The sequence below is a fragment of the Sardina pilchardus genome, chromosome 11, assembly GCF_963854185.1.
Source record: "Sardina pilchardus chromosome 11, fSarPil1.1, whole genome shotgun sequence".
In the NCBI taxonomy this organism is placed as follows: Eukaryota; Metazoa; Chordata; class Actinopteri; order Clupeiformes; family Clupeidae; genus Sardina; species Sardina pilchardus.
The window spans coordinates 40915-58527 of record NC_085004.1 but is presented as its reverse complement, the minus strand read 5'-3'; the positions used below and the strand labels follow the sequence as shown (position 1 = coordinate 58527).

Genomic DNA, 17613 nt, shown 5'->3' with positions numbered 1-17613 from the left:
CAGTTCCGCGTGCCTTCAGCTAGGGTTTGTCTTGCCAAAACTAATCTAGTTGACCACTTCCTGCAGGGTGTTTCCATAGTGTAGTGGTTATCACGTTCGCCTAACACGCGAAAGGTCCCCAGTTCGAAACTGGGTGGAAACAAGTTCTTATTTGGCAGGATGTTGGATTGAGCTGAACAATTTATAGCGCCTTCAGCTAGGGTTTGTCTTGCCAAAAGTAATCTATGTGACCATTTCCTGCAGTGTGTTTCCATAGTGTAGTGGTTATCACGTTCGCTTTACACGCGAAAGGTCCCCAGTTCGAAACTGGGTGGAAACAATCTCTTTCTTGCATGCATGCTTGTTTCCTTGGAACAAGTACATCTTGGTCCTTCAATTGAAGTAATCTTTCATTGAACTGACTCAGTTGCTATGTCTACCAGAGAATTCAGCACAAGTTTCCATAGTGTAGTGGTTATCACGTTCGCCTCACACGCGAAAGGTCCCCAGTTCGAAACTGGGTGGAAACAAATTCTTATTTGGCAGAGTGATGGATTGAGCTGAACAATTCCGCGCGCCTTCAGCTAGGGTTTGTCTTGCCAAAAGTAATCTAGGTGACCGCTTCCTGCAGGGTGTTTCCGTTGTGTTCCATAGCTGAAGAATTCCACTTGTCTTCTGCTAGGGTTTACCTTGGCAAAAATAATCTAGGTGACCACCTCCTTCAGGGTGTTTCCATAGTGTAGTGGTTATCACGTTCGCCTAACACGCGAAAGGTCCCCAGTTCGAAACTGGGTGGAAACAAATTCTTATTTGGCAGGACTTTGGATTGAGCTGAAAAATTGCACATGTCTTCTGCTAGGGGTTGTCTTGCCAAAAGTAATCTAGGTGACCACTTGCTGCAGGATGTTTCCATAGTGTAGTGGTTATCACGTTCGCTTTACACGCGAAAGGTCCCCAGTTCGAAACTGGGTGGAAACAATCTCTTTCTTGCATGCATGCTTGTTTCCTTGGAACAAGTACATCTTGGTGTTTCAATTGAAGTAATCTTTCATTGAACTGACTCAGTTGCTATGTCTACCAGAGAATTCAGCACAAGTTTCCATAGTGTAGTGGCTATCACGTTCGCCTCACACGCGAAAGGTCCCCAGTTCGAAACTGGGTGGAAACAAATTCTTATTTGGCAGGATGATGGATTGAGCTGAACAGTTCCGCGTGCCTTCAGCTAGGGTTTGTCTTGCCAAAACTAATCTAGTTGACCACTTCCTGCAGGGTGTTTCCATAGTGTAGTGGTTATCACGTTCGCCTAACACGCGAAAGGTCCCCAGTTCGAAACTGGGTGGAAACAAGTTCTTATTTGGCAGGATGTTGGATTGAGCTGAACAATTTATAGCGCCTTCAGCTAGGGTTTGTCTTGCCAAAAGTAATCTATGTGACCATTTCCTGCAGTGTGTTTCCATAGTGTAGTGGTTATCACGTTCGCCTCACACGCGAAAGGTCCCCAGTTCGAAACTGGGTGGAAACAAATTCTTATTTGGCAGAGTGATGGGATTGAGCTGAACAATTCCGCCCGCCTTCAGCTAGGGTTTGTCTTGCCAAAAGTAATCTAGGTGACCGCTTCCTGCAGGGTGTTTCCGTTGTGTTCCATAGCTGAAGAATTCCACTTGTCTTCTGCTAGGGTTTACCTTGGCAAAAATAATCTAGGTGACCACCTCTTTCAGGATGTTTCCATAGTGTAGTGGTTATCACGTTCGCCTAACACGCGAAAGGTCCCCAGTTCGAAACTGGGTGGAAACAAATTCTTATTTGACAGGACTTTGGATTGAGCTGAACAATTCCACATGTCTTCTGCTAGGGGTTGTCTTGCCAAAAGTAATCTAGGTGACCACTTGCTGCAGGATGTTTCCATAGTGTAGTGGTTATCACGTTCGCTTTACACGCGAAAGGTCCCCAGTTCGAAACTGGGTGGAAACAATCTCTTTCTTGCATGCATGCTTGTTTCCTTGGAACAAGTACATCTTGGTGCTTCAATTGAAGTAATCTTTCATTGAACTGACTCAGTTGCTGTGTCTACCAGAGAATTCAGCACAAGTTTCCATAGTGTAGTGGTTATCACGTTCGCCTCACACGCGAAAGGTCCCCAGTTCGAAACTGGGTGGAAACAAATTCTTATTTGGCAGGATGATGGATTGAGCTGAACAGTTCCGCGTGCCTTCAGCTAGGGTTTGTCTTGCCAAAACTAATCTAGGTGACCACTTCCTGCAGGGTGTTTCCATAGTGTAGTGGTTATCACGTTCGCCTAACACGCGAAAGGTCCCCAGTTCGAAACTGGGTGGAAACAAGTTCTTATTTGGCAGGATGTTGGATTGAGCTGAACAATTTATAGCGCCTTCAGCTAGGGTTTGTCTTGCCAAAAGTAATCTATGTGACCACTTCCTGCAGGGTGTTTCCATACTGTAGTGGTTATCACGTTCGCCTCACACGCGAAAGGTCCCCAGTTCGAAACTGGGTGGAAACAAGTTCTTATTTGGCAGGATGTTGGATTGAGCTGAACAATTTATAGCGCCTTCAGCTAGGGTTTGTCTTGCCAAAAGTAATCTATGTGACCATTTCCTGCAGTGTGTTTCCATAGTGTAGTGGTTATCACGTTCGCTTTACACGCGAAAGGTCCCCAGTTCGAAACTGGGTGGAAACAATCTCTTTCTTGCATGCATGCTTGTTTCCTTGGAACAAGTACATCTTGGTCCTTCAATTGAAGTAATCTTTCATTGAACTGACTCAGTTGCTATGTCTACCAGAGAATTCAGCACAAGTTTCCATAGTGTAGTGGTTATCACGTTCGCCTCACACGCGAAAGGTCCCCAGTTCGAAACTGGGTGGAAACAAATTCTTATTTGGCAGAGTGATGGATTGAGCTGAACAATTCCGCGCGCCTTCAGCTAGGGTTTGTCTTGCCAAAAGTAATCTAGGTGACCGCTTCCTGCAGGGTGTTTCCGTTGTGTTCCATAGCTGAAGAATTCCACTTGTCTTCTGCTAGGGTTTACCTTGGCAAAAATAATCTAGGTGACCACCTCCTTCAGGGTGTTTCCATAGTGTAGTGGTTATCACGTTCGCCTAACACGCGAAAGGTCCCCAGTTCGAAACTGGGTGGAAACAAATTCTTATTTGGCAGGACTTTGGATTGAGCTGAAAAATTGCACATGTCTTCTGCTAGGGGTTGTCTTGCCAAAAGTAATCTAGGTGACCACTTGCTGCAGGATGTTTCCATAGTGTAGTGGTTATCACGTTCGCTTTACACGCGAAAGGTCCCCAGTTCGAAACTGGGTGGAAACAATCTCTTTCTTGCATGCATGCTTGTTTCCTTGGAACAAGTACATCTTGGTGTTTCAATTGAAGTAATCTTTCATTGAACTGACTCAGTTGCTATGTCTACCAGAGAATTCAGCACAAGTTTCCATAGTGTAGTGGTTATCACGTTCGCCTCACACGCGAAAGGTCCCCAGTTCGAAACTGGGTGGAAACAAATTCTTATTTGGCAGGATGATGGATTGAGCTGAACAGTTCCGCGTGCCTTCAGCTAGGGTTTGTCTTGCCAAAACTAATCTAGTTGACCACTTCCTGCAGGGTGTTTCCATAGTGTAGTGGTTATCACGTTCGCCTAACACGCGAAAGGTCCCCAGTTCGAAACTGGGTGGAAACAAGTTCTTATTTGGCAGGATGTTGGATTGAGCTGAACAATTTATAGCGCCTTCAGCTAGGGTTTGTCTTGCCAAAAGTAATCTATGTGACCATTTCCTGCAGTGTGTTTCCATAGTGTAGTGGTTATCACGTTCGCCTCACACGCGAAAGGTCCCCAGTTCGAAACTGGGTGGAAACAAATTCTTATTTGGCAGAGTGATGGGATTGAGCTGAACAATTCCGCCCGCCTTCAGCTAGGGTTTGTCTTGCCAAAAGTAATCTAGGTGACCGCTTCCTGCAGGGTGTTTCCGTTGTGTTCCATAGCTGAAGAATTCCACTTGTCTTCTGCTAGGGTTTACCTTGGCAAAAATAATCTAGGTGACCACCTCTTTCAGGATGTTTCCATAGTGTAGTGGTTATCACGTTCGCCTAACACGCGAAAGGTCCCCAGTTCGAAACTGGGTGGAAACAAATTCTTATTTGACAGGACTTTGGATTGAGCTGAACAATTCCACATGTCTTCTGCTAGGGGTTGTCTTGCCAAAAGTAATCTAGGTGACCACTTGCTGCAGGATGTTTCCATAGTGTAGTGGTTATCACGTTCGCTTTACACGCGAAAGGTCCCCAGTTCGAAACTGGGTGGAAACAATCTCTTTCTTGCATGCATGCTTGTTTCCTTGGAACAAGTACATCTTGGTGCTTCAATTGAAGTAATCTTTCATTGAACTGACTCAGTTGCTATGTCTACCAGAGAATTCAGCACAAGTTTCCATAGTGTAGTGGTTATCACGTTCGCCTCACACGCGAAAGGTCCCCAGTTCGAAACTGGGTGGAAACAAATTCTTATTTGGCAGGATGATGGATTGAGCTGAACAGTTCCGCGTGCCTTCAGCTAGGGTTTGTCTTGCCAAAACTAATCTAGGTGACCACTTCCTGCAGGGTGTTTCCATAGTGTAGTGGTTATCACGTTCGCCTAACACGCGAAAGGTCCCCAGTTCGAAACTGGGTGGAAACAAGTTCTTATTTGGCAGGATGTTGGATTGAGCTGAACAATTTATAGCGCCTTCAGCTAGGGTTTGTCTTGCCAAAAGTAATCTATGTGACCACTTCCTGCAGGGTGTTTCCATACTGTAGTGGTTATCACGTTCGCCTCACACGCGAAAGGTCCCCAGTTCGAAACTGGGTGGAAACAAATTCTTATTTGGCAGGATGATGGATTGAGCTGAACAGTTCCGCGTGCCTTCAGCTAGGGTTTGTCTTGCCAAAACTAATCTAGTTGACCACTTCCTGCAGGGTGTTTCCATAGTGTAGTGGTTATCACGTTCGCCTAACACGCGAAAGGTCCCCAGTTCGAAACTGGGTGGAAACAAGTTCTTATTTGGCAGGATGTTGGATTGAGCTGAACAATTTATAGCGCCTTCAGCTAGGGTTTGTCTTGCCAAAAGTAATCTATGTGACCATTTCCTGCAGTGTGTTTCCATAGTGTAGTGGTTATCACGTTCGCTTTACACGCGAAAGGTCCCCAGTTCGAAACTGGGTGGAAACAATCTCTTTCTTGCATGCATGCTTGTTTCCTTGGAACAAGTACATCTTGGTCCTTCAATTGAAGTAATCTTTCATTGAACTGACTCAGTTGCTATGTCTACCAGAGAATTCAGCACAAGTTTCCATAGTGTAGTGGTTATCACGTTCGCCTCACACGCGAAAGGTCCCCAGTTCGAAACTGGGTGGAAACAAATTCTTATTTGGCAGAGTGATGGATTGAGCTGAACAATTCCGCGCGCCTTCAGCTAGGGTTTGTCTTGCCAAAAGTAATCTAGGTGACCGCTTCCTGCAGGGTGTTTCCGTTGTGTTCCATAGCTGAAGAATTCCACTTGTCTTCTGCTAGGGTTTACCTTGGCAAAAATAATCTAGGTGACCACCTCCTTCAGGGTGTTTCCATAGTGTAGTGGTTATCACGTTCGCCTAACACGCGAAAGGTCCCCAGTTCGAAACTGGGTGGAAACAAATTCTTATTTGGCAGGACTTTGGATTGAGCTGAAAAATTGCACATGTCTTCTGCTAGGGGTTGTCTTGCCAAAAGTAATCTAGGTGACCACTTGCTGCAGGATGTTTCCATAGTGTAGTGGTTATCACGTTCGCTTTACACGCGAAAGGTCCCCAGTTCGAAACTGGGTGGAAACAATCTCTTTCTTGCATGCATGCTTGTTTCCTTGGAACAAGTACATCTTGGTGTTTCAATTGAAGTAATCTTTCATTGAACTGACTCAGTTGCTATGTCTACCAGAGAATTCAGCACAAGTTTCCATAGTGTAGTGGTTATCACGTTCGCCTCACACGCGAAAGGTCCCCAGTTCGAAACTGGGTGGAAACAAATTCTTATTTGGCAGGATGATGGATTGAGCTGAACAGTTCCGCGTGCCTTCAGCTAGGGTTTGTCTTGCCAAAACTAATCTAGTTGACCACTTCCTGCAGGGTGTTTCCATAGTGTAGTGGTTATCACGTTCGCCTAACACGCGAAAGGTCCCCAGTTCGAAACTGGGTGGAAACAAGTTCTTATTTGGCAGGATGTTGGATTGAGCTGAACAATTTATAGCGCCTTCAGCTAGGGTTTGTCTTGCCAAAAGTAATCTATGTGACCATTTCCTGCAGTGTGTTTCCATAGTGTAGTGGTTATCACGTTCGCCTCACACGCGAAAGGTCCCCAGTTCGAAACTGGGTGGAAACAAATTCTTATTTGGCAGAGTGATGGGATTGAGCTGAACAATTCCGCGCGCCTTCAGCTAGGGTTTGTCTTGCCAAAAGTAATCTAGGTGACCGCTTCCTGCAGGGTGTTTCCGTTGTGTTCCATAGCTGAAGAATTCCACTTGTCTTCTGCTAGGGTTTACCTTGGCAAAAATAATCTAGGTGACCACCTCTTTCAGGATGTTTCCATAGTGTAGTGGTTATCACGTTCGCCTAACACGCGAAAGGTCCCCAGTTCGAAACTGGGTGGAAACAAATTCTTATTTGACAGGACTTTGGATTGAGCTGAACAATTCCACATGTCTTCTGCTAGGGGTTGTCTTGCCAAAAGTAATCTAGGTGACCACTTGCTGCAGGATGTTTCCATAGTGTAGTGGTTATCACGTTCGCTTTACACGCGAAAGGTCCCCAGTTCGAAACTGGGTGGAAACAATCTCTTTCTTGCATGCATGCTTGTTTCCTTGGAACAAGTACATCTTGGTGCTTCAATTGAAGTAATCTTTCATTGAACTGACTCAGTTGCTATGTCTACCAGAGAATTCAGCACAAGTTTCCATAGTGTAGTGGTTATCACGTTCGCCTCACACGTGAAAGGTCCCCAGTTCGAAACTGGGTGGAAACAAATTCTTATTTGGCAGAGTGATGGGATTGAGCTGAACAATTCCGCCCGCCTTCAGCTAGGGTTTGTCTTGCCAAAAGTAATCTAGGTGACCGCTTCCTGCAGGGTGTTTCCGTTGTGTTCCATAGCTGAAGAATTCCACTTGTCTTCTGCTAGGGTTTACCTTGGCAAAAATAATCTAGGTGACCACCTCTTTCAGGATGTTTCCATAGTGTAGTGGTTATCACGTTCGCCTAACACGCGAAAGGTCCCCAGTTCGAAACTGGGTGGAAACAAATTCTTATTTGACAGGACTTTGGATTGAGCTGAACAATTCCACATGTCTTCTGCTAGGGGTTGTCTTGCCAAAAGTAATCTAGGTGACCACTTGCTGCAGGATGTTTCCATAGTGTAGTGGTTATCACGTTCGCTTTACACGCGAAAGGTCCCCAGTTCGAAACTGGGTGGAAACAATCTCTTTCTTGCATGCATGCTTGTTTCCTTGGAACAAGTACATCTTGGTGCTTCAATTGAAGTAATCTTTCATTGAACTGACTCAGTTGCTATGTCTACCAGAGAATTCAGCACAAGTTTCCATAGTGTAGTGGTTATCACGTTCGCCTCACACGCGAAAGGTCCCCAGTTCGAAACTGGGTGGAAACAAATTCTTATTTGGCAGGATGATGGATTGAGCTGAACAGTTCCGCGTGCCTTCAGCTAGGGTTTGTCTTGCCAAAACTAATCTAGGTGACCACTTCCTGCAGGGTGTTTCCATAGTGTAGTGGTTATCACGTTCGCCTAACACGCGAAAGGTCCCCAGTTCGAAACTGGGTGGAAACAAGTTCTTATTTGGCAGGATGTTGGATTGAGCTGAACAATTTATAGCGCCTTCAGCTAGGGTTTGTCTTGCCAAAAGTAATCTATGTGACCACTTCCTGCAGGGTGTTTCCATACTGTAGTGGTTATCACGTTCGCCTCACACGCGAAAGGTCCCCAGTTCGAAACTGGGTGGAAACAAATTCTTATTTGGCAGGATGATGGATTGAGCTGAACAGTTCCGCGTGCCTTCAGCTAGGGTTTGTCTTGCCAAAACTAATCTAGTTGACCACTTCCTGCAGGGTGTTTCCATAGTGTAGTGGTTATCACGTTCGCCTAACACGCGAAAGGTCCCCAGTTCGAAACTGGGTGGAAACAAGTTCTTATTTGGCAGGATGTTGGATTGAGCTGAACAATTTATAGCGCCTTCAGCTAGGGTTTGTCTTGCCAAAAGTAATCTATGTGACCATTTCCTGCAGTGTGTTTCCATAGTGTAGTGGTTATCACGTTCGCTTTACACGCGAAAGGTCCCCAGTTCGAAACTGGGTGGAAACAATCTCTTTCTTGCATGCATGCTTGTTTCCTTGGAACAAGTACATCTTGGTCCTTCAATTGAAGTAATCTTTCATTGAACTGACTCAGTTGCTATGTCTACCAGAGAATTCAGCACAAGTTTCCATAGTGTAGTGGTTATCACGTTCGCCTCACACGCGAAAGGTCCCCAGTTCGAAACTGGGTGGAAACAAATTCTTATTTGGCAGAGTGATGGATTGAGCTGAACAATTCCGCGCGCCTTCAGCTAGGGTTTGTCTTGCCAAAAGTAATCTAGGTGACCGCTTCCTGCAGGGTGTTTCCGTTGTGTTCCATAGCTGAAGAATTCCACTTGTCTTCTGCTAGGGTTTACCTTGGCAAAAATAATCTAGGTGACCACCTCCTTCAGGGTGTTTCCATAGTGTAGTGGTTATCACGTTCGCCTAACACGCGAAAGGTCCCCAGTTCGAAACTGGGTGGAAACAAATTCTTATTTGGCAGGACTTTGGATTGAGCTGAAAAATTGCACATGTCTTCTGCTAGGGGTTGTCTTGCCAAAAGTAATCTAGGTGACCACTTGCTGCAGGATGTTTCCATAGTGTAGTGGTTATCACGTTCGCTTTACACGCGAAAGGTCCCCAGTTCGAAACTGGGTGGAAACAATCTCTTTCTTGCATGCATGCTTGTTTCCTTGGAACAAGTACATCTTGGTGTTTCAATTGAAGTAATCTTTCATTGAACTGACTCAGTTGCTATGTCTACCAGAGAATTCAGCACAAGTTTCCATAGTGTAGTGGTTATCACGTTCGCCTCACACGCGAAAGGTCCCCAGTTCGAAACTGGGTGGAAACAAATTCTTATTTGGCAGGATGATGGATTGAGCTGAACAGTTCCGCGTGCCTTCAGCTAGGGTTTGTCTTGCCAAAACTAATCTAGTTGACCACTTCCTGCAGGGTGTTTCCATAGTGTAGTGGTTATCACGTTCGCCTAACACGCGAAAGGTCCCCAGTTCGAAACTGGGTGGAAACAAGTTCTTATTTGGCAGGATGTTGGATTGAGCTGAACAATTTATAGCGCCTTCAGCTAGGGTTTGTCTTGCCAAAAGTAATCTATGTGACCATTTCCTGCAGTGTGTTTCCATAGTGTAGTGGTTATCACGTTCGCCTCACACGCGAAAGGTCCCCAGTTCGAAACTGGGTGGAAACAAATTCTTATTTGGCAGAGTGATGGGATTGAGCTGAACAATTCCGCGCGCCTTCAGCTAGGGTTTGTCTTGCCAAAAGTAATCTAGGTGACCGCTTCCTGCAGGGTGTTTCCGTTGTGTTCCATAGCTGAAGAATTCCACTTGTCTTCTGCTAGGGTTTACCTTGGCAAAAATAATCTAGGTGACCACCTCTTTCAGGATGTTTCCATAGTGTAGTGGTTATCACGTTCGCCTAACACGCGAAAGGTCCCCAGTTCGAAACTGGGTGGAAACAAATTCTTATTTGACAGGACTTTGGATTGAGCTGAACAATTCCACATGTCTTCTGCTAGGGGTTGTCTTGCCAAAAGTAATCTAGGTGACCACTTGCTGCAGGATGTTTCCATAGTGTAGTGGTTATCACGTTCGCTTTACACGCGAAAGGTCCCCAGTTCGAAACTGGGTGGAAACAATCTCTTTCTTGCATGCATGCTTGTTTCCTTGGAACAAGTACATCTTGGTGCTTCAATTGAAGTAATCTTTCATTGAACTGACTCAGTTGCTATGTCTACCAGAGAATTCAGCACAAGTTTCCATAGTGTAGTGGTTATCACGTTCGCCTCACACGTGAAAGGTCCCCAGTTCGAAACTGGGTGGAAACAAATTCTTATTTGGCAGGATGATGGATTGAGCTGAACAGTTCCGCGTGCCTTCAGCTAGGGTTTGTCTTGCCAAAACTAATCTAGGTGACCACTTCCTGCAGGGTGTTTCCATAGTGTAGTGGTTATCACGTTCGCCTAACACGCGAAAGGTCCCCAGTTCGAAACTGGGTGGAAACAAGTTCTTATTTGGCAGGATGTTGGATTGAGCTGAACAATTTATAGCGCCTTCAGCTAGGGTTTGTCTTGCCAAAAGTAATCTATGTGACCACTTCCTGCAGGGTGTTTCCATAGTGTAGTGGTTATCACGTTCGCCTCACACGCGAAAGGTCCCCAGTTCGAAACTGGGTGGAAACAAATTCTTATTTGGCAGAGTGATGGATTGAGCTGAACAATTCCGCGCGCCTTCAGCTAGGGTTTGTCTTGCCAAAAGTAATCTAGGTGACCGCTTCCTGCAGGGTGTTTCCGTTGTGTTCCATAGCTGAAGAATTCCACTTGTCTTCTGCTAGGGTTTACCTTGGCAAAAATAATCTAGGTGACCACCTCCTTCAGGGTGTTTCCATAGTGTAGTGGTTATCACGTTCGCCTAACACGCGAAAGTTGTGTTCCATAGCTGAAGAATTCCACTTGTCTTCTGCTAGGGTTTACCTTGGCAAAAATAATCTAGGTGACCACCTCCTTCAGGGTGTTTCCATAGTGTAGTGGTTATCACGTTCTTCTAACACGCGAAAGGTCCCCAGTTCGAAACTGGGTGGAAACAAATTCTTATTTGGCAGGACTTTGGATTGAGCTGAAAAATTGCACATGTCTTCTGCTAGGGGTTGTCTTGCCAAAAGTAATCTAGGTGACCACTTGCTGCAGGATGTTTCCATAGTGTAGTGGTTATCACGTTCGCTTTACACGCGAAAGGTCCCCAGTTCGAAACTGGGTGGAAACAATCTCTTTCTTGCATGCATGCTTGTTTCCTTGGAACAAGTACATCTTGGTGCTTCAATTGAAGTAATCTTTCATTGAACTGACTCAGTTGCTATGTCTACCAGAGAATTCAGCACAAGTTTCCATAGTGTAGTGGTTATCACGTTCGCCTCACACGCGAAAGGTCCCCAGTTCGAAACTGGGTGGAAACAAATTCATATTTGGCAGGATGATGGATTGAGCTGAACAGTTCCGCGTGCCTTCAGCTAGGGTTTGTCTTGCCAAAACTAATCTAGTTGACCACTTCCTGCAGGGTGTTTCCATAGTGTAGTGGTTATCACGTTCGCCTAACACGCGAAAGGTCCCCAGTTCGAAACTGGGTGGAAACAAGTTCTTATTTGGCAGGATGTTGGATTGAGCTGAACAATTTATAGCGCCTTCAGCTAGGGTTTGTCTTGCCAAAAGTAATCTATGTGACCACTTCCTGCAGTGTGTTTCCATAGTGTAGTGGTTATCACGTTCGCCTCACACGCGAAAGGTCCCCAGTTCGAAACTGGGTGGAAACAAATTCTTATTTGGCAGAGTGATGGATTGAGCTGAACAATTCCGCGCGCCTTCAGCTAGGGTTTGTCTTGCCAAAAGTAATCTAGGTGACCGCTTCCTGCAGGGTGTTTCCGTTGTGTTCCATAGCTGAAGAATTCCACTTGTCTTCTGCTAGGGTTTACCTTGGCAAAAATAATCTAGGTGACCACCTCCTTCAGGGTGTTTCCATAGTGTAGTGGTTATCACGTTCGCCTAACACGCGAAAGTTGTGTTCCATAGCTGAAGAATTCCACTTGTCTTCTGCTAGGGTTTACCTTGGCAAAAATAATCTAGGTGACCACCTCCTTCAGGGTGTTTCCATAGTGCAGTGGTTATCACGTTCGCCTAACACGCGAAAGGTCCCCAGTTCGAAACTGGGTGGAAACAAATTCTTATTTGGCAGGACTTTGGATTGAGCCTAAAAATTGCACATGTCTTCTGCTAGGGGTTGTCTTGCCAAAAGTAATCTAGGTGACCACTTGCTGCAGGATGTTTCCATAGTGTAGTGGTTATCACGTTCGCTTTACACGCGAAAGGTCCCCAGTTCGAAACTGGGTGGAAACAATCTCTTTCTTGCATGCATGCTTGTTTCCTTGGAACAAGTACATCTTGGTGCTTCAATTGAAGTAATCTTTCATTGAACTGACTCAGTTGCTATGTCTACCAGAGAATTCAGCACAAGTTTCCATAGTGTAGTGGTTATCACGTTCGCCTCACACGCGAAAGGTCCCCAGTTCGAAACTGGGTGGAAACAAATTCTTATTTGGCAGGATGATGGATTGAGCTGAACAGTTCCGCGTGCCTTCAGCTAGGGTTTGTCTTGCCAAAACTAATCTAGTTGACCACTTCCTGCAGGGTGTTTCCATAGTGTAGTGGTTATCACGTTCGCCTAACACGCGAAAGGTCCCCAGTTCGAAACTGGGTGGAAACAAGTTCTTATTTGGCAGGATGTTGGATTGAGCTGAACAATTTATAGCGCCTTCAGCTAGGGTTTGTCTTGCCAAAAGTAATCTATGTGACCACTTCCTGCAGTGTGTTTCCATAGTGTAGTGGTTATCACGTTCGCCTCACACGCGAAAGGTCCCCAGTTCGAAACTGGGTGGAAACAAATTCTTATTTGGCAGAGTGATGGATTGAGCTGAACAATTCCGCGCGCCTTCAGCTAGGGTTTGTCTTGCCAAAAGTAATCTAGGTGACCGCTTCCTGCAGGGTGTTTCCGTTGTGTTCCATAGCTGAAGAATTCCACTTGTCTTCTGCTAGGGTTTACCTTGGCAAAAATAATCTAGGTGACCACCTCCTTCAGGGTGTTTCCATAGTGTAGTGGTTATCACGTTCGCCTAACACGCGAAAGTTGTGTTCCATAGCTGAAGAATTCCACTTGTCTTCTGCTAGGGTTTACCTTGGCAAAAATAATCTAGGTGACCACCTCCTTCAGGGTGTTTCCATAGTGCAGTGGTTATCACGTTCGCCTAACACGCGAAAGGTCCCCAGTTCGAAACTGGGTGGAAACAAATTCTTATTTGGCAGGACTTTGGATTGAGCTGAAAAATTGCACATGTCTTCTGCTAGGGGTTGTCTTGCCAAAAGTAATCTAGGTGACCACTTGCTGCAGGATGTTTCCATAGTGTAGTGGTTATCACGTTCGCTTTACACGCGAAAGGTCCCCAGTTCGAAACTGGGTGGAAACAATCTCTTTCTTGCATGCATGCTTGTTTCCTTGGAACAAGTACATCTTGGTGCTTCAATTGAAGTAATCTTTCATTGAACTGACTCAGTTGCTATGTCTACCAGAGAATTCAGCACAAGTTTCCATAGTGTAGTGGTTATCACGTTCGCCTCACACGCGAAAGGTCCCCAGTTCGAAACTGGGTGGAAACAAATTCTTATTTGGCAGGATGATGGATTGAGCTGAACAGTTCCGCGTGCCTTCAGCTAGGGTTTGTCTTGCCAAAACTAATCTAGTTGACCACTTCCTGCAGGGTGTTTCCATAGTGTAGTGGTTATCACGTTCGCCTAACACGCGAAAGGTCCCCAGTTCGAAACTGGGTGGAAACGAGTTCTTATTTGGCAGGATGTTGGATTGAGCTGAACAATTTATAGCGCCTTCAGCTAGGGTTTGTCTTGCCAAAAGTAATCTATGTGACCACTTCCTGCAGTGTGTTTCCATAGTGTAGTGGTTATCACGTTCGCCTCACACGCGAAAGGTCCCCAGTTCGAAACTGGGTGGAAACAAATTCTTATTTGGCAGAGTGATGGATTGAGCTGAACAATTCCGCGCGCCTTCAGCTAGGGTTTGTCTTGCCAAAAGTAATCTAGGTGACCGCTTCCTGCAGGGTGTTTCCGTTGTGTTCCATAGCTGAAGAATTCCACTTCTCTTCTGCTAGGGTTTACCTTGGCAAAAATAATCTAGGTGACCACCTCCTTCAGGATGTTTCCATAGTGTAGTGGTTATCACGTTCGCCTAACACGCGAAAGGTCCCCAGTTCGAAACTGGGTGGAAACAAATTCTTATTTGGCAGGACTTTGGATTGAGCTGAAAAATTGCACATGTCTTCTGCTAGGGGTTGTCTTGCCAAAAGTAATCTAGGTGACCACTTGCTGCAGGATGTTTCCATAGTGTAGTGGTTATCACGTTCGCTTTACACGCGAAAGGTCCCCAGTTCGAAACTGGGTGGAAACAATCTCTTTCTTGCATGCATGCTACTTTCCTTGGAACAAGTACATCTTGGTGCTTCAATTGAAGTAATCTTTCATTGAACTGACTCAGTTGCTATGTCTACCAGAGAATTCAGCACAAGTTTCCATAGTGTAGTGGTTATCACGTTCGCCTCACACGCGAAAGGTCCCCAGTTCGAAACTGGGTGGAAACAAATTCTTATTTGGCAGGATGATGGATTGAGCTGAACAGTTCCGCGTGCCTTCAGCTAGGGTTTGTCTTGCCAAAACTAATCTAGTTGACCACTTCCTGCAGGGTGTTTCCATAGTGTAGTGGTTATCACGTTCGCCTAACACGCGAAAGGTCCCCAGTTCGAAACTGGGTGGAAACAAGTTCTTATTTGGCAGGATGTTGGATTGAGCTGAACAATTTATAGCGCCTTCAGCTAGGGTTTGTCTTGCCAAAAGTAATCTATGTGACCACTTCCTGCAGTGTGTTTCCATAGTGTAGTGGTTATCACGTTCGCCTCACACGCGAAAGGTCCCCAGTTCGAAACTGGGTGGAAACAAATTCTTATTTGGCAGAGTGATGGATTGAGCTGAACAATTCCGCGCGCCTTCAGCTAGGGTTTGTCTTGCCAAAAGTAATCTAGGTGACCGCTTCCTGCAGGGTGTTTCCGTTGTGTTCCATAGCTGAAGAATTCCACTTCTCTTCTGCTAGGGTTTACCTTGGCAAAAATAATCTAGGTGACCACCTCCTTCAGGATGTTTCCATAGTGTAGTGGTTATCACGTTCGCCTAACACGCGAAAGGTCCCCAGTTCGAAACTGGGTGGAAACAAATTCTTATTTGACAGGACTTTGGATTGAGCTGAACAATTCCACATGTCTTCTGCTAGGGGTTGTCTTGCCAAAAGTAATCTAGGTGACCACTTGCTGCAGGATGTTTCCATAGTGTAGTGGTTATCACGTTCGCTTTACACGCGAAAGGTCCCCAGTTCGAAACTGGGTGGAAACAATCTCTTTCTTGCATGCATGCTTGTTTCCTTGGAACAAGTACATCTTGGTGCTTCAATTGAAGTAATCTTTCATTGAACTGACTCAGTTGCTATGTCTACCAGAGAATTCAGCACAAGTTTCCATAGTGTAGTGCAGGGGTCTTCAACCTTTTTCAGCCCAAGGACCCCTTGGCTGTGAGAGAGACTGAGCACGGACCCCCACACCTGGCACACCTCAAATCATGCTTATCATTTGAACCGTCAGTCATTAGTGCCTACATGCATGCACGTACGCGCACGCACACACACACGAACGCACACATTCTAAACATAAGTTATTATTAACAGGGGGGTAACTGCTTTATACAACTCGTTTCTGATAATTCTTTACATAGTGTTGCATAAACTCGCCCTAATAGAATGAATGTCGCAAGGGTCAACTAAGGTGGATATGTAAGGGATAATCAACGACGCACCGTGCGTTTAGGAAAATAATGCACGTTTTAAGACACCGCAGGCATTATTGCAGTGCATTATTTTCCTAATACGCACGGCGCGGAGTTGATTATCCCGTTTATACCACTGCTACTATCATTTTCGTTTATATTGCCGCTGTCTTAGATACAACGTTGCTGTGTTTACCGTTACATTCACATTGGCGAATTAATATTCAAGTGTGAGAAGATCCGCTTTAACCCTCTCTGGTGGTATAAATTCTGCTAAATTCAGGCAAAGCGTAATTTGCTCAACCTGATACAGAGAGAGAGCCTCTGCATCTTGTGTAAATATAACTTGTCTTACACAAGGAAACACAAACACACAAGATTATCGTTATCGTTTCATTTTGGTGGTATGACATCGCGGAGAACGTTGGATTAATGAATTCACGCAGAACGCCTTGCCGTGCAAAGACCTCAGACTCTCATTTAAAAAAACCAAAAAAACAAAGCAAAACATCACACAGAACAAATAGGCTACCCCGCAAAGTTCAGGGTCCATCAGTCCCGACATTAAGCAAACGAATCAAACAGTCGAAACGTAATTTATCTCCCAGAATGAAAAGAACGAGTTTGTTAATGGTCATGCCGCTGAAAACGAAACTATTTAACTAATAGGCACGGGGGGGAAAGTGTTCCATTGGGTAACACAATGTTACAAGGATCACATTATCACATGCATGATTCATGGGTAGCCTACAATGTGTTATTTAAAAACGAATATGAAGCGATTTTCATTGAACATTATGTTAACTTTGACAAATGTTATTTTTTGGAAGAGAAAAAAATGCTTCAGACGAAATATTTTCGCGGACCCCCTGCAGTACCTCCGCGGACCCCATAGGGGTCGCGGACCCCCGGTTGAAGACCATTGGTGTAGTGGTTATCACGTTCGCCTCACACGCGAAAGGTCCCCAGTTCGAAACTGGGTGGAAACAAATTCTTATTTGGCAGGATGATGGATTGAGCTGAACAGTTCCGCGTGCCTTCAGCTAGGGTTTGTCTTGCCAAAACTAATCTAGGTGACCACTTCCTGAAGGGTGTTTCCATAGTGTAGTGGTTATCACGTTCGCCTAACACGCGAAAGGTCCCCAGTTCGAAACTGGGTGGAAACAATCTCTTTCTTGCATGCATGCTTGTTTCCTTTGAACAAGTACATCTTGGTGCTTCAATTGAAGTAATCTTTCATTGAACTGACTCAGTTGCTATGTCTACCAGAGAATTCAGCACAAGTTTCCATAGTGTAGTGGTTATCACGTTCGCCTCACACGCGAAAGGTCCCCAGTTCGAAACTGGGTGGAAACAAATTCTTATTTGGCAGGATGATGGATTGATCTGAACAGTTCCGCGTGCCTTCAGCTAGGGTTTGTCTTGCCAAAACTAATCTAGGTGACCACTTCCTGCAGGGTGTTTCCATAGTGTAGTGGTTATCACGTTCGCCTAACACGCGAAAGGTCCCCAGTTCGAAACTGGGTGGAAACAAGTTCTGATTTGGCAGGATGTTGGATTGAGCTGAACAATTTATAGCGCCTTCAGCTAGGGTTTGTCTTGCCAAAAGTTATCTATGTGACCACTTCCTGCAGGGTGTTTCCATAGTGTAGTGGTTATCACGTTCGCCTCACACGCGAAAGGTCCCCAGTTCGAAACTGGGTGGAAACAAATTCTTATTTGGCAGAGTGATGGATTGAGCTGAACAATTCCGCGCGCCTTCAGCTAGGGTTTGTCTTGCCAAAAGTAATCTAGGTGACCGCTTCCTGCAGGGTGTTTCCGTTGTGTTCCAT

The 17613-nt window shown here is 45.3% G+C and overlaps 81 non-coding genes across 81 annotated transcripts; all 81 read left to right on the top strand.

Annotated features, from left to right (window-relative positions):
- Positions 1 to 69: 69 nt before the first annotated feature.
- On the top strand, positions 70 to 142 carry trnav-aac (transfer RNA valine (anticodon AAC)). The gene has a single exon. It is a non-coding gene; the product is annotated as a tRNA-Val (tRNA).
- Positions 143 to 246: 104 nt separating this feature from the next.
- Positions 247 to 319, top strand: trnav-uac (transfer RNA valine (anticodon UAC)). Its single transcript has one exon. It is a non-coding gene; the product is annotated as a tRNA-Val (tRNA).
- A 117-nt stretch (positions 320 to 436) lies between these two features.
- On the top strand, positions 437 to 509 carry trnav-cac (transfer RNA valine (anticodon CAC)). The gene has a single exon. It is a non-coding gene; the product is annotated as a tRNA-Val (tRNA).
- A 198-nt stretch (positions 510 to 707) lies between these two features.
- trnav-aac (transfer RNA valine (anticodon AAC)) lies at positions 708 to 780 on the top strand. Its single transcript has one exon. It is a non-coding gene; the product is annotated as a tRNA-Val (tRNA).
- Positions 781 to 884: 104 nt separating this feature from the next.
- trnav-uac (transfer RNA valine (anticodon UAC)) lies at positions 885 to 957 on the top strand. Its single transcript has one exon. It is a non-coding gene; the product is annotated as a tRNA-Val (tRNA).
- Positions 958 to 1074: 117 nt separating this feature from the next.
- Positions 1075 to 1147, top strand: trnav-cac (transfer RNA valine (anticodon CAC)). Its single transcript has one exon. It is a non-coding gene; the product is annotated as a tRNA-Val (tRNA).
- Positions 1148 to 1251: 104 nt separating this feature from the next.
- Positions 1252 to 1324, top strand: trnav-aac (transfer RNA valine (anticodon AAC)). The gene has a single exon. It is a non-coding gene; the product is annotated as a tRNA-Val (tRNA).
- Positions 1325 to 1428: 104 nt separating this feature from the next.
- trnav-cac (transfer RNA valine (anticodon CAC)) lies at positions 1429 to 1501 on the top strand. The gene has a single exon. It is a non-coding gene; the product is annotated as a tRNA-Val (tRNA).
- Positions 1502 to 1700: 199 nt separating this feature from the next.
- trnav-aac (transfer RNA valine (anticodon AAC)) lies at positions 1701 to 1773 on the top strand. Its single transcript has one exon. It is a non-coding gene; the product is annotated as a tRNA-Val (tRNA).
- A 104-nt stretch (positions 1774 to 1877) lies between these two features.
- trnav-uac (transfer RNA valine (anticodon UAC)) lies at positions 1878 to 1950 on the top strand. Its single transcript has one exon. It is a non-coding gene; the product is annotated as a tRNA-Val (tRNA).
- Positions 1951 to 2067: 117 nt separating this feature from the next.
- Positions 2068 to 2140, top strand: trnav-cac (transfer RNA valine (anticodon CAC)). The gene has a single exon. It is a non-coding gene; the product is annotated as a tRNA-Val (tRNA).
- Positions 2141 to 2244: 104 nt separating this feature from the next.
- Positions 2245 to 2317, top strand: trnav-aac (transfer RNA valine (anticodon AAC)). Its single transcript has one exon. It is a non-coding gene; the product is annotated as a tRNA-Val (tRNA).
- Positions 2318 to 2421: 104 nt separating this feature from the next.
- Positions 2422 to 2494, top strand: trnav-cac (transfer RNA valine (anticodon CAC)). Its single transcript has one exon. It is a non-coding gene; the product is annotated as a tRNA-Val (tRNA).
- A 104-nt stretch (positions 2495 to 2598) lies between these two features.
- Positions 2599 to 2671, top strand: trnav-uac (transfer RNA valine (anticodon UAC)). The gene has a single exon. It is a non-coding gene; the product is annotated as a tRNA-Val (tRNA).
- Positions 2672 to 2788: 117 nt separating this feature from the next.
- On the top strand, positions 2789 to 2861 carry trnav-cac (transfer RNA valine (anticodon CAC)). The gene has a single exon. It is a non-coding gene; the product is annotated as a tRNA-Val (tRNA).
- A 198-nt stretch (positions 2862 to 3059) lies between these two features.
- trnav-aac (transfer RNA valine (anticodon AAC)) lies at positions 3060 to 3132 on the top strand. The gene has a single exon. It is a non-coding gene; the product is annotated as a tRNA-Val (tRNA).
- A 104-nt stretch (positions 3133 to 3236) lies between these two features.
- Positions 3237 to 3309, top strand: trnav-uac (transfer RNA valine (anticodon UAC)). Its single transcript has one exon. It is a non-coding gene; the product is annotated as a tRNA-Val (tRNA).
- A 117-nt stretch (positions 3310 to 3426) lies between these two features.
- Positions 3427 to 3499, top strand: trnav-cac (transfer RNA valine (anticodon CAC)). Its single transcript has one exon. It is a non-coding gene; the product is annotated as a tRNA-Val (tRNA).
- Positions 3500 to 3603: 104 nt separating this feature from the next.
- On the top strand, positions 3604 to 3676 carry trnav-aac (transfer RNA valine (anticodon AAC)). Its single transcript has one exon. It is a non-coding gene; the product is annotated as a tRNA-Val (tRNA).
- Positions 3677 to 3780: 104 nt separating this feature from the next.
- On the top strand, positions 3781 to 3853 carry trnav-cac (transfer RNA valine (anticodon CAC)). Its single transcript has one exon. It is a non-coding gene; the product is annotated as a tRNA-Val (tRNA).
- A 199-nt stretch (positions 3854 to 4052) lies between these two features.
- trnav-aac (transfer RNA valine (anticodon AAC)) lies at positions 4053 to 4125 on the top strand. Its single transcript has one exon. It is a non-coding gene; the product is annotated as a tRNA-Val (tRNA).
- Positions 4126 to 4229: 104 nt separating this feature from the next.
- trnav-uac (transfer RNA valine (anticodon UAC)) lies at positions 4230 to 4302 on the top strand. The gene has a single exon. It is a non-coding gene; the product is annotated as a tRNA-Val (tRNA).
- Positions 4303 to 4419: 117 nt separating this feature from the next.
- On the top strand, positions 4420 to 4492 carry trnav-cac (transfer RNA valine (anticodon CAC)). The gene has a single exon. It is a non-coding gene; the product is annotated as a tRNA-Val (tRNA).
- A 104-nt stretch (positions 4493 to 4596) lies between these two features.
- Positions 4597 to 4669, top strand: trnav-aac (transfer RNA valine (anticodon AAC)). Its single transcript has one exon. It is a non-coding gene; the product is annotated as a tRNA-Val (tRNA).
- A 104-nt stretch (positions 4670 to 4773) lies between these two features.
- trnav-cac (transfer RNA valine (anticodon CAC)) lies at positions 4774 to 4846 on the top strand. The gene has a single exon. It is a non-coding gene; the product is annotated as a tRNA-Val (tRNA).
- Positions 4847 to 4950: 104 nt separating this feature from the next.
- trnav-aac (transfer RNA valine (anticodon AAC)) lies at positions 4951 to 5023 on the top strand. Its single transcript has one exon. It is a non-coding gene; the product is annotated as a tRNA-Val (tRNA).
- A 104-nt stretch (positions 5024 to 5127) lies between these two features.
- trnav-uac (transfer RNA valine (anticodon UAC)) lies at positions 5128 to 5200 on the top strand. The gene has a single exon. It is a non-coding gene; the product is annotated as a tRNA-Val (tRNA).
- Positions 5201 to 5317: 117 nt separating this feature from the next.
- On the top strand, positions 5318 to 5390 carry trnav-cac (transfer RNA valine (anticodon CAC)). Its single transcript has one exon. It is a non-coding gene; the product is annotated as a tRNA-Val (tRNA).
- A 198-nt stretch (positions 5391 to 5588) lies between these two features.
- On the top strand, positions 5589 to 5661 carry trnav-aac (transfer RNA valine (anticodon AAC)). Its single transcript has one exon. It is a non-coding gene; the product is annotated as a tRNA-Val (tRNA).
- Positions 5662 to 5765: 104 nt separating this feature from the next.
- On the top strand, positions 5766 to 5838 carry trnav-uac (transfer RNA valine (anticodon UAC)). The gene has a single exon. It is a non-coding gene; the product is annotated as a tRNA-Val (tRNA).
- A 117-nt stretch (positions 5839 to 5955) lies between these two features.
- On the top strand, positions 5956 to 6028 carry trnav-cac (transfer RNA valine (anticodon CAC)). The gene has a single exon. It is a non-coding gene; the product is annotated as a tRNA-Val (tRNA).
- Positions 6029 to 6132: 104 nt separating this feature from the next.
- Positions 6133 to 6205, top strand: trnav-aac (transfer RNA valine (anticodon AAC)). Its single transcript has one exon. It is a non-coding gene; the product is annotated as a tRNA-Val (tRNA).
- Positions 6206 to 6309: 104 nt separating this feature from the next.
- Positions 6310 to 6382, top strand: trnav-cac (transfer RNA valine (anticodon CAC)). Its single transcript has one exon. It is a non-coding gene; the product is annotated as a tRNA-Val (tRNA).
- A 199-nt stretch (positions 6383 to 6581) lies between these two features.
- Positions 6582 to 6654, top strand: trnav-aac (transfer RNA valine (anticodon AAC)). The gene has a single exon. It is a non-coding gene; the product is annotated as a tRNA-Val (tRNA).
- Positions 6655 to 6758: 104 nt separating this feature from the next.
- trnav-uac (transfer RNA valine (anticodon UAC)) lies at positions 6759 to 6831 on the top strand. The gene has a single exon. It is a non-coding gene; the product is annotated as a tRNA-Val (tRNA).
- Positions 6832 to 6948: 117 nt separating this feature from the next.
- Positions 6949 to 7021, top strand: trnav-cac (transfer RNA valine (anticodon CAC)). Its single transcript has one exon. It is a non-coding gene; the product is annotated as a tRNA-Val (tRNA).
- A 199-nt stretch (positions 7022 to 7220) lies between these two features.
- trnav-aac (transfer RNA valine (anticodon AAC)) lies at positions 7221 to 7293 on the top strand. The gene has a single exon. It is a non-coding gene; the product is annotated as a tRNA-Val (tRNA).
- A 104-nt stretch (positions 7294 to 7397) lies between these two features.
- Positions 7398 to 7470, top strand: trnav-uac (transfer RNA valine (anticodon UAC)). The gene has a single exon. It is a non-coding gene; the product is annotated as a tRNA-Val (tRNA).
- A 117-nt stretch (positions 7471 to 7587) lies between these two features.
- Positions 7588 to 7660, top strand: trnav-cac (transfer RNA valine (anticodon CAC)). The gene has a single exon. It is a non-coding gene; the product is annotated as a tRNA-Val (tRNA).
- Positions 7661 to 7764: 104 nt separating this feature from the next.
- trnav-aac (transfer RNA valine (anticodon AAC)) lies at positions 7765 to 7837 on the top strand. Its single transcript has one exon. It is a non-coding gene; the product is annotated as a tRNA-Val (tRNA).
- A 104-nt stretch (positions 7838 to 7941) lies between these two features.
- On the top strand, positions 7942 to 8014 carry trnav-cac (transfer RNA valine (anticodon CAC)). The gene has a single exon. It is a non-coding gene; the product is annotated as a tRNA-Val (tRNA).
- Positions 8015 to 8118: 104 nt separating this feature from the next.
- trnav-aac (transfer RNA valine (anticodon AAC)) lies at positions 8119 to 8191 on the top strand. Its single transcript has one exon. It is a non-coding gene; the product is annotated as a tRNA-Val (tRNA).
- A 104-nt stretch (positions 8192 to 8295) lies between these two features.
- trnav-uac (transfer RNA valine (anticodon UAC)) lies at positions 8296 to 8368 on the top strand. The gene has a single exon. It is a non-coding gene; the product is annotated as a tRNA-Val (tRNA).
- A 117-nt stretch (positions 8369 to 8485) lies between these two features.
- Positions 8486 to 8558, top strand: trnav-cac (transfer RNA valine (anticodon CAC)). The gene has a single exon. It is a non-coding gene; the product is annotated as a tRNA-Val (tRNA).
- Positions 8559 to 8756: 198 nt separating this feature from the next.
- trnav-aac (transfer RNA valine (anticodon AAC)) lies at positions 8757 to 8829 on the top strand. The gene has a single exon. It is a non-coding gene; the product is annotated as a tRNA-Val (tRNA).
- A 104-nt stretch (positions 8830 to 8933) lies between these two features.
- On the top strand, positions 8934 to 9006 carry trnav-uac (transfer RNA valine (anticodon UAC)). Its single transcript has one exon. It is a non-coding gene; the product is annotated as a tRNA-Val (tRNA).
- Positions 9007 to 9123: 117 nt separating this feature from the next.
- On the top strand, positions 9124 to 9196 carry trnav-cac (transfer RNA valine (anticodon CAC)). The gene has a single exon. It is a non-coding gene; the product is annotated as a tRNA-Val (tRNA).
- A 104-nt stretch (positions 9197 to 9300) lies between these two features.
- Positions 9301 to 9373, top strand: trnav-aac (transfer RNA valine (anticodon AAC)). Its single transcript has one exon. It is a non-coding gene; the product is annotated as a tRNA-Val (tRNA).
- Positions 9374 to 9477: 104 nt separating this feature from the next.
- Positions 9478 to 9550, top strand: trnav-cac (transfer RNA valine (anticodon CAC)). Its single transcript has one exon. It is a non-coding gene; the product is annotated as a tRNA-Val (tRNA).
- Positions 9551 to 9749: 199 nt separating this feature from the next.
- On the top strand, positions 9750 to 9822 carry trnav-aac (transfer RNA valine (anticodon AAC)). Its single transcript has one exon. It is a non-coding gene; the product is annotated as a tRNA-Val (tRNA).
- A 104-nt stretch (positions 9823 to 9926) lies between these two features.
- On the top strand, positions 9927 to 9999 carry trnav-uac (transfer RNA valine (anticodon UAC)). The gene has a single exon. It is a non-coding gene; the product is annotated as a tRNA-Val (tRNA).
- Positions 10000 to 10116: 117 nt separating this feature from the next.
- Positions 10117 to 10189, top strand: trnav-cac (transfer RNA valine (anticodon CAC)). Its single transcript has one exon. It is a non-coding gene; the product is annotated as a tRNA-Val (tRNA).
- A 104-nt stretch (positions 10190 to 10293) lies between these two features.
- Positions 10294 to 10366, top strand: trnav-aac (transfer RNA valine (anticodon AAC)). The gene has a single exon. It is a non-coding gene; the product is annotated as a tRNA-Val (tRNA).
- A 104-nt stretch (positions 10367 to 10470) lies between these two features.
- On the top strand, positions 10471 to 10543 carry trnav-cac (transfer RNA valine (anticodon CAC)). The gene has a single exon. It is a non-coding gene; the product is annotated as a tRNA-Val (tRNA).
- A 330-nt stretch (positions 10544 to 10873) lies between these two features.
- On the top strand, positions 10874 to 10946 carry trnav-aac (transfer RNA valine (anticodon AAC)). Its single transcript has one exon. It is a non-coding gene; the product is annotated as a tRNA-Val (tRNA).
- Positions 10947 to 11050: 104 nt separating this feature from the next.
- trnav-uac (transfer RNA valine (anticodon UAC)) lies at positions 11051 to 11123 on the top strand. The gene has a single exon. It is a non-coding gene; the product is annotated as a tRNA-Val (tRNA).
- A 117-nt stretch (positions 11124 to 11240) lies between these two features.
- Positions 11241 to 11313, top strand: trnav-cac (transfer RNA valine (anticodon CAC)). The gene has a single exon. It is a non-coding gene; the product is annotated as a tRNA-Val (tRNA).
- A 104-nt stretch (positions 11314 to 11417) lies between these two features.
- On the top strand, positions 11418 to 11490 carry trnav-aac (transfer RNA valine (anticodon AAC)). The gene has a single exon. It is a non-coding gene; the product is annotated as a tRNA-Val (tRNA).
- A 104-nt stretch (positions 11491 to 11594) lies between these two features.
- trnav-cac (transfer RNA valine (anticodon CAC)) lies at positions 11595 to 11667 on the top strand. Its single transcript has one exon. It is a non-coding gene; the product is annotated as a tRNA-Val (tRNA).
- Positions 11668 to 11997: 330 nt separating this feature from the next.
- trnav-aac (transfer RNA valine (anticodon AAC)) lies at positions 11998 to 12070 on the top strand. The gene has a single exon. It is a non-coding gene; the product is annotated as a tRNA-Val (tRNA).
- Positions 12071 to 12174: 104 nt separating this feature from the next.
- trnav-uac (transfer RNA valine (anticodon UAC)) lies at positions 12175 to 12247 on the top strand. Its single transcript has one exon. It is a non-coding gene; the product is annotated as a tRNA-Val (tRNA).
- Positions 12248 to 12364: 117 nt separating this feature from the next.
- trnav-cac (transfer RNA valine (anticodon CAC)) lies at positions 12365 to 12437 on the top strand. Its single transcript has one exon. It is a non-coding gene; the product is annotated as a tRNA-Val (tRNA).
- Positions 12438 to 12541: 104 nt separating this feature from the next.
- Positions 12542 to 12614, top strand: trnav-aac (transfer RNA valine (anticodon AAC)). Its single transcript has one exon. It is a non-coding gene; the product is annotated as a tRNA-Val (tRNA).
- A 104-nt stretch (positions 12615 to 12718) lies between these two features.
- On the top strand, positions 12719 to 12791 carry trnav-cac (transfer RNA valine (anticodon CAC)). Its single transcript has one exon. It is a non-coding gene; the product is annotated as a tRNA-Val (tRNA).
- Positions 12792 to 13121: 330 nt separating this feature from the next.
- On the top strand, positions 13122 to 13194 carry trnav-aac (transfer RNA valine (anticodon AAC)). The gene has a single exon. It is a non-coding gene; the product is annotated as a tRNA-Val (tRNA).
- A 104-nt stretch (positions 13195 to 13298) lies between these two features.
- On the top strand, positions 13299 to 13371 carry trnav-uac (transfer RNA valine (anticodon UAC)). The gene has a single exon. It is a non-coding gene; the product is annotated as a tRNA-Val (tRNA).
- Positions 13372 to 13488: 117 nt separating this feature from the next.
- Positions 13489 to 13561, top strand: trnav-cac (transfer RNA valine (anticodon CAC)). Its single transcript has one exon. It is a non-coding gene; the product is annotated as a tRNA-Val (tRNA).
- A 104-nt stretch (positions 13562 to 13665) lies between these two features.
- Positions 13666 to 13738, top strand: trnav-aac (transfer RNA valine (anticodon AAC)). Its single transcript has one exon. It is a non-coding gene; the product is annotated as a tRNA-Val (tRNA).
- Positions 13739 to 13842: 104 nt separating this feature from the next.
- trnav-cac (transfer RNA valine (anticodon CAC)) lies at positions 13843 to 13915 on the top strand. Its single transcript has one exon. It is a non-coding gene; the product is annotated as a tRNA-Val (tRNA).
- A 198-nt stretch (positions 13916 to 14113) lies between these two features.
- trnav-aac (transfer RNA valine (anticodon AAC)) lies at positions 14114 to 14186 on the top strand. Its single transcript has one exon. It is a non-coding gene; the product is annotated as a tRNA-Val (tRNA).
- A 104-nt stretch (positions 14187 to 14290) lies between these two features.
- trnav-uac (transfer RNA valine (anticodon UAC)) lies at positions 14291 to 14363 on the top strand. Its single transcript has one exon. It is a non-coding gene; the product is annotated as a tRNA-Val (tRNA).
- Positions 14364 to 14480: 117 nt separating this feature from the next.
- trnav-cac (transfer RNA valine (anticodon CAC)) lies at positions 14481 to 14553 on the top strand. The gene has a single exon. It is a non-coding gene; the product is annotated as a tRNA-Val (tRNA).
- Positions 14554 to 14657: 104 nt separating this feature from the next.
- trnav-aac (transfer RNA valine (anticodon AAC)) lies at positions 14658 to 14730 on the top strand. Its single transcript has one exon. It is a non-coding gene; the product is annotated as a tRNA-Val (tRNA).
- Positions 14731 to 14834: 104 nt separating this feature from the next.
- On the top strand, positions 14835 to 14907 carry trnav-cac (transfer RNA valine (anticodon CAC)). The gene has a single exon. It is a non-coding gene; the product is annotated as a tRNA-Val (tRNA).
- Positions 14908 to 15105: 198 nt separating this feature from the next.
- trnav-aac (transfer RNA valine (anticodon AAC)) lies at positions 15106 to 15178 on the top strand. Its single transcript has one exon. It is a non-coding gene; the product is annotated as a tRNA-Val (tRNA).
- Positions 15179 to 15282: 104 nt separating this feature from the next.
- On the top strand, positions 15283 to 15355 carry trnav-uac (transfer RNA valine (anticodon UAC)). Its single transcript has one exon. It is a non-coding gene; the product is annotated as a tRNA-Val (tRNA).
- Positions 15356 to 16698: 1343 nt separating this feature from the next.
- Positions 16699 to 16770, top strand: trnav-cac (transfer RNA valine (anticodon CAC)). Its single transcript has one exon. It is a non-coding gene; the product is annotated as a tRNA-Val (tRNA).
- A 104-nt stretch (positions 16771 to 16874) lies between these two features.
- On the top strand, positions 16875 to 16947 carry trnav-aac (transfer RNA valine (anticodon AAC)). The gene has a single exon. It is a non-coding gene; the product is annotated as a tRNA-Val (tRNA).
- A 117-nt stretch (positions 16948 to 17064) lies between these two features.
- On the top strand, positions 17065 to 17137 carry trnav-cac (transfer RNA valine (anticodon CAC)). The gene has a single exon. It is a non-coding gene; the product is annotated as a tRNA-Val (tRNA).
- Positions 17138 to 17241: 104 nt separating this feature from the next.
- Positions 17242 to 17314, top strand: trnav-aac (transfer RNA valine (anticodon AAC)). The gene has a single exon. It is a non-coding gene; the product is annotated as a tRNA-Val (tRNA).
- Positions 17315 to 17418: 104 nt separating this feature from the next.
- On the top strand, positions 17419 to 17491 carry trnav-cac (transfer RNA valine (anticodon CAC)). Its single transcript has one exon. It is a non-coding gene; the product is annotated as a tRNA-Val (tRNA).
- Positions 17492 to 17613: the final 122 nt, after the last annotated feature.